The following is a 7,112-nucleotide window of genomic DNA, read 5'->3' on the forward strand; positions in this document are numbered from 1 at the left end:
GTAAATGGGGCAACCATCACCTCAAACATTTATGCTTTCTTTATGTTCTGTGAACCACACATCACTTATATATTTAGGTTATTTTCTGCTCAAGATATCCAGAGTCATTTTCTATTACTTGCCATTCAGTATCTTGACTGCAACCCACAAACAATACCCAATATTGTGGTGGATACAAACTGTCCTAGTTTCCAGTGTGAGCCAAGTCCCTAATGAACCATATGATTCTTTATTATTCTGAGCTTCTTAAAGTTTAGAGTTATCACTTAACATGATTTTTGCTTTTTACAGTGTGAGAACACATTCTGATGTTTAATAAATACCCCTTGAATGAAAGAATAAAATAGGTATTTTATACCTAACTCAATAGAGGTTTTATTCTCACAGAGTTAAAGAACAAAAGCTATTTTATGGAACACGTTAATCCCACTATCAGGAACCTATAGAAAGAATTATTTGATCCCATTTATAATAATTGAACACATGGAGGTTAACGGTACAAAAATGGTATGCAAACTCATGCTTTTTTGAGGACTGTCCTTTCTAATGATTTTGATTCATTTTGCTAATATTATAATAAATAATAATGAGCATTCAACTTATTTGCCAAAGTAGATAATTATTTTATTAGAATATGTCATCCAACAAAGATTTTGAAATATGTAAGAGTGAAATGAGAAGTCCTTGGCCAAAATAAATCCACTAGTCTTTATAAATTCTCAATCTGTTGGAGCCTTGGATGATTGAGCAACACGCCTGCCATTGTAAAAGTCTCCAAAAAAGACTAGTGATTTCCATTTTCTTTCCTTGCGAACTGGCAGACTAAAACAAACAGAATAGAAAGAAGCAAGGTAACATTTTCAGAAAGGAAAAAGCTTCTAGTGTTATTTGAAGAATAAGTATGTTTACAAGAAAAATGTACTATACATAATGTGTTTGCAGCTTTAAAAATCCCTTTGTAAAGATGACACACCAAAGACCATTTAAAATCTAAGTCATTGTAAAATAGTTTATGTTATCATGAATAGAAAATTGACTTATACTCAAGGAACAAGGGCAGGCACTTCTTTGCAAGAAAAAAATGTGAACTAAGGCTCAGTACTTGGAAGAGTTTTATTTTACCTTTTTACAAAACATCTGACAGTGTGTGCCCAGTAAAATTTGTAATTTGGCAGATAATACTAAGGATTTCCAGGCATACCACAAATATTTCAAGTGGATCTGAGTGAAGAAATAAAACTGTATGGAAGTTTTATTGTCAGCAAATACAAGATAATGCTTTAGAAGAAGGTTATATGTGTGATCTCAGAAAGGTTACCACTTACCTGCCTATAACAGAGGCAATTACTAGCACCGGAAAGAATGGGTAAGAGAAAGACAGAAATCTGTGTTGTGGGAGGCTAGCATGTATAAGGCATGACATCTCCCATTGAGGAAGCAGGGTACGTGGCAGGTTGTCAAAACTGAGCCTGAGATTACTGGAATAAAAGAAATTTGATTACTAGATGGAACAAGGATTAGAAGAGTAGTCAAATCAGAGGAGAAATAGGCCAAGTTGAAGCAGGACTCCTTGCAGGCTCTCTTGACCCTGATGTTCATGAGTTTTTAAATTTCTTCTACATTGAGAGTATTTTCCTGTCTTTCTGATTAAAGTTCATATTAGTTTCTGACCTTGGGGGTCAGCTGGATTCTGCAGTTCCACATCATTCACTCCAGCAAAGGAGAGAACTTATAACAAAGATAAGTGCCCAGTTTAGTCAATTTCCCCTACCTGGAATACTATATACAATTTTGGGTCTCATGTGTGTTAAAATACATATAGTGAAGCTGAGGAAGAACCACTGAAGTAAAAAGTATTGTTTACAAGTTGGAAAGGATGTAAAACTAATCTAAAGTATACTAAGTCAGAAATAAAAGGCAGAGTTAATGAAATTGTGGCTGGTACTGATAGACTAAACAGATATATTTTCTAAATTCTGGTATCATTATGAAAAAAATTTACATATATCAACGATTCCAGACTCTGTATTTTAAGTATCACAACTAGTGTAATTTAAAATTATTCTTTATTGAGGGTGTGGAGTCTGAATAAAGTACCCCAAATGAGTCTTGTGAGAAGGTAAGTTTGGAACACACTGACTTAAAAATTTTGTGCTTAATTTATGGATTTTGTGGCCCTCAAAATATCATGTGAGCTAAACAATAGAATCTTGAAGAATTTAAAATAAATCATGTCCAAAATGAGTTGTCAAGAGAGGCTGAATATATTCCTTTGGAAACAGCCTTAACATTTTGAGGAGATACCATCAAAGGTAACCGTTTTCTCTTTTTTTTTTTTTTCCTTAAACCGATCCCACGAGATCAGTTTTCTTTGTAGATGATACCACTTTCATAGCCTGAGGCAATTAAAAATTTATACTTATTTATTGTCTAGTAGGTAGAAAATTAAGTCCTTAGGAATAGGTTGTGTTTTAGTGTTCCTGAACATGTGAGAGTATCCTTTTCTATACTAACATCTCCCAAAGAAGACTCAATATTTTATCCATCCACTCTACTCAAATACATTCTATGCATCTTAGGGACTAGGAAAATAGAACTATTTTCATGTAAACCACTGAAAGTTCAGAAAGAATACCTCCAAACAGACGTCAGAATTCAACATCCATAAAACCAGTGTTCAGTGACCTTAGGTTTATCTTAGAGTTCTGCAAAGTTTTCAAGATAGAAATAAATTATAGTTATCAAAATTAGTAGAGTTGTCAACGTTCACCATCGTGAAGAAGTAAATAATAGGTTGTGAGAATGGTATGTGAATATTTTCCTATGATTTATTTAAATAATTTAACAAAGCAATGAGATTACTGACTAGTGCTCTTGAAGTCATGTTTAGTATAGTTGCCTCTTTCTAGAACATATGCTCTTCAATGTTTCCATGGATAAACTATGTTTTATTCTTTGATTTTCCTTGAACAACTACGATCAAAAACAGATATCCACTTAATTGTTTTACCTTCAAGGTAACATGCTTATATCTGTTTATGCCTTCTTAATTCTCTGCAAACTATAACACATTTTAATGTGTGTTAATAAAGTTATAAGGTTAGTCATTTGGAGCTATCTCTGGTTCTTTGAACTCACAGGATCGAAGTAAGATTGGGCATGGCTTATTGTATTTAATCTTTTCAATATATATAGCTTTTGAATTAGACAAACTCTTATGTCCAAAGATAAATGTGTATTTCAGAGTTTACGTATTTCTTTAGCATTTCATGTATTTTAGGCATATATGAATAATACATTTCATGTATTTTAGGGATGTATGAACAAACAATATATGTACATTTAAAATTCAATTTCATAGTCACTAGTATACCCCTGAAAACAACAGATGTGTCTAGGAGACAGAAGAATTGTCCTTTGTAAAATTTCACTACAGTTGCAGCAGAGTTATTTGTTGATAAATGAGAGAAACAGACTACTCATAAACTATGGCTTTTGTAATACCGAACAGAGTCTAGAATTATGATCATATGTTTTCCATGAGATCTAGCTGATGTGCCTTTTTGAGATGATAACTTCTGTCCTTCAGACACTTCACTTTTTTTTTTTTTCACTTATCTCCAGCATTGAATGAAGCCCCTCTTTCCCTGCTTTGAGTTTGTTGTCACAGGATTATTATGTGTCACAGGATTATTTTGATATCATAGTTTACTACTTCACAGGAATTCATACAATTTTCCTATATTTTGGGTACTTACCACATCCCAGACCAGGTGTTGTAGTTCTGTATTTCTATATTTTCTCCTTTACAGTGAACCGTACTTGGCTTTCAAGTTCCATTTTGCTCTTGGAACCTGCCTGTTCTCAGTCCCTGCTTTGCTTTTGGTTGCTGCTGCCTGTTTCTCAGATGCAGTTCCATGTTCGACAGCCTCTGTATATATCCCAACTACTTCCTTATTTAGATCAGGCTTCAGCCTAGGAGAAGGAAATTTAGATTTGAGCAGAACATTTAAATAAAGTTCGAATTGTCTCCAAGGGTTATAATTATTAAGAAATCTTACTGTAGGAGACATTGGGAAGATATAATTTTAGTAATCTTCTAATGGATTGCTTAATCTTAATTATTTAATTGTATTTCTATCAATAATAGCAGTGGCAAGAAAAGTAACAAAATTAGGCCTAGATTGTTTCTCACAGGTTTAAATGCAGTGGTTTATGGTCCCTTGACTGATTGTACAAATTCAGTCACATATGGTGAGGTCAATATTTATTAAACTATGCATCCAAGTGTTTGTGAGTAAAAATGTAATACTTTCTGGCATTCATATTATTATGATAGTGTGCTTGGAGATAGTTTTGGTATCAGCTTTGATAATAAATTTTACCTGGGATAAACCTAGCAAAATTTTTTTAAATCCCTAAAGATGATAGCATATAAAACAACAAATATTTAAACTGTACTCCCATTTCCACTAATAGGGTGGACCAAGTTTCATGACTGCCTCTTCCAGAAAAAAAAGAAAAAAAAAAAAAGAGAGATAAAATGTAAAAGCATCCAAACATATAAAAGTACAAACAAGAGAATACTTATCTAGGCCAAAATATAAATGCGGGCAAGAATTGAGTGAGAAAAAGTTGCTTTTATCCTGGGGACATTTGCCAAATCTTGAAACATCTTAGCTTTGGTTTTTTTCAAGCTCAAAAAAGAAAAAAAGCAACTCTACTCCTTTAGGAGCTATAAAAAATATGCTTTTTAAATACTGTTTTATTAAGGTGAGACTATTATGATGACTAACCTGATTTCACAGATGTTTGGCTATTGTGTTGTATCACCCATTAGGTGATAAGAAACTTTAATGGTGGTAGACTATATGCTTCTCAAAATTGTGTGTGTGTGTGTGTGTGTGTGTGTGTGTGTGGGGTGGGGTGTATTTTTTTTTTTTTTTTTTTTTTTTTAATTGTAAAAAGAGCATGCATTTTGGTTTCAGACCTGTGTTGGAATTCTGACTTTTCTTCATTTGATGTGATGTAGGTTGTTTAATTCCTCTGAAGCCTTGGTTTATTCAACTGCAAAATGGGGAGAATGATACCTGTGTCCCAGGTTCCCTCACTCCTCACATGCAGTCCATTATTGAAGCCTGTCATTTCTTCCTTGAAAAAATACATAATAGGCATAATATTTCTGAGATATAAGCCAACCAATGTATTTTCTTTCCTGGAAATTTCTAGTCCTAGTTGTCTCATCAGTCTATATCAAGAGCCACCCCTGGTAGACCTTCATTGGAGAGTTAGTTTTATATTATGGAGAGGATACTCTTTCCACCTGAGTTTACTAGGTCATGAGGCTTCCGACCTACAAGAATAATGGCCAAATGATGTAAGATAAATTCAGATTCGATGGAAAGAGAAATGGGAAAGCGTACTCTTTCTGGTCCTTTAGAATGTAGGAAAAAAAGAAGCAAGTAGTTAACCACATATCTGTTTCTGTTTGAAATCTTAGAAGTGGAGAATGAAAAGGAGCAGATGCTTGTGTCTCTTCTTATTGAGAAGCTACTTAAAATAGGCCAGCGTCAGTGGTGGGGGTCCAATAAGAGTAAAAAAGTGTTTCAGAAAATGTTTAAGCACAGAAAGGATTTAAATTAGTAATCCCAGGTGTCCTTAACAAATGCATAAGTTTCTACCTGCCTTGTTCGTGGACAGCATGATCTATGCATTGAGAAGTAGGTTACCTGCATCAGGGGCTCCATAACTGAGCATGAGTGTCTTCCCCACAGAATCTGAGGTCTGGCAGCTCAGGCAGAAGCTGGGTGGAGGGTGTGATTGCGTTCAGAAGGTCCACCAGTGTACCAAGAGTCAAGATGAGACCAAGTCAGCAAAAAGAGGACCCCTAGGTCCTAACATTCATCATACAAGAGAACAAAATTTCATCAAGTGCAATCCCAGTAAGAGAAGCCAGGGAAACTCCCAGTGACCAGGTGGTAAAGGGAAATTCTCCAAAGGGAAAAGATGACTCCAAGGACAGCCACGACACTGTTTCCAACCTCACTAAGGCCATTTAAGCCTGCTTGTTCTCCACAGAAGTCACGTGCTCCTATATTATCTTCTATGATTTTAAAGTTTTAATATTTATATTTAGATCTTTAAGGCACTGTGAATTGTGTATGTGTGTGTATCTGTATGAAATGTAATCAGGATCTAATTTTACCATTTTCCATGTGGATAACTTCTTGTTCCAGCGTTCCTTCTTATCTCAGAGAAAGAGGGGTCCTTCTTAACACTAACTCTCCACCTGTTCTTTCAGTTTCTCCATCTTTCCACTTTTCAAAATCCTACTCCATTACTTAACCTATTTCATTTCTCATCTCAATTTCTTTTTTTCTACCATTTTCGTATTCTCTGTTTACAAACGGGCTCATGTTCCCTCTCTTCCCTTCAACCCACATTTATACATAAGTTAAGGCCACTATTTTTAATTTCTATCAAGTTCTTTGAAATGGTAACAAATGTTTAGTGTGCATGCTCCTAACCTTCTCCCAATCATACTCAGACTGCAGTATTTACCTATTATCTAGTTACTAAGTCAGTTAACCTGTTTTTGTCCCTCATCCAATTTATTCTTTTTGCTGCATCTAATATGGCCTGTTTTCTTCTTGATAGTGTTCTCACTTTTAGTTCCGTGACATTATTTTTGTTTGGTTTGCTTTTCATCTACCTGGTCACTATTTCTGTGGCATTTTTCCTTGCTGTTCCTTTCTCTCGTATAATGAATCTGTCCATGGGGAAAAATAGAAATAATCTTTGAAACATTAAAATTCTATTGATAATATAAATTTTATTGATGATTGGAAATATAGCCCATCTCTAATGTCGTTATTTGATCCCTCCAAATTATAAATAAATTATATAATCCAATTAATATCATAAAAATTTATTTAGTTTTACATTGCAAATGTTTTCTTTCTCCTTTTATTTTCTCTATGAGAAAATCATACGTAACATTGTCAAAAAATGAACACATGCTAGTTAAAATACATTTGGGATGGAAGTTAAATATGTGTTATTTATCAGCATTAAGCCAGAACCAGAATTAAAAAAAAAAAAAAAAAAAAAAA

At 34.1% G+C, this 7,112-nt stretch overlaps 1 long non-coding RNA gene across 1 annotated transcript in view; it reads right to left on the minus strand.

Annotated features, from left to right (window-relative positions):
* Window positions 1-719: 719 nt before the first annotated feature.
* Window positions 720-7,112, minus strand: part of LOC108513906 (uncharacterized) — an 11,245-nt gene continuing 4,852 nt past the window's right edge. Inside the window, exons 2-3 of the long non-coding RNA XR_001881049.1 lie at window positions 3,759-3,975; window positions 720-822 (exon numbers count right to left, since the gene is read on the minus strand). This is a non-coding gene — a long non-coding RNA (uncharacterized LOC108513906). The remainder of the gene's footprint in view (window positions 823-3,758; window positions 3,976-7,112) is intronic.

Source organism: Rhinopithecus bieti, unplaced genomic scaffold, assembly GCF_001698545.2.
Source record: "Rhinopithecus bieti isolate Rb0 unplaced genomic scaffold, ASM169854v2 scaffold_32835, whole genome shotgun sequence".
NCBI lineage: Eukaryota > Metazoa > Chordata > Mammalia > Primates > Cercopithecidae > Rhinopithecus > Rhinopithecus bieti.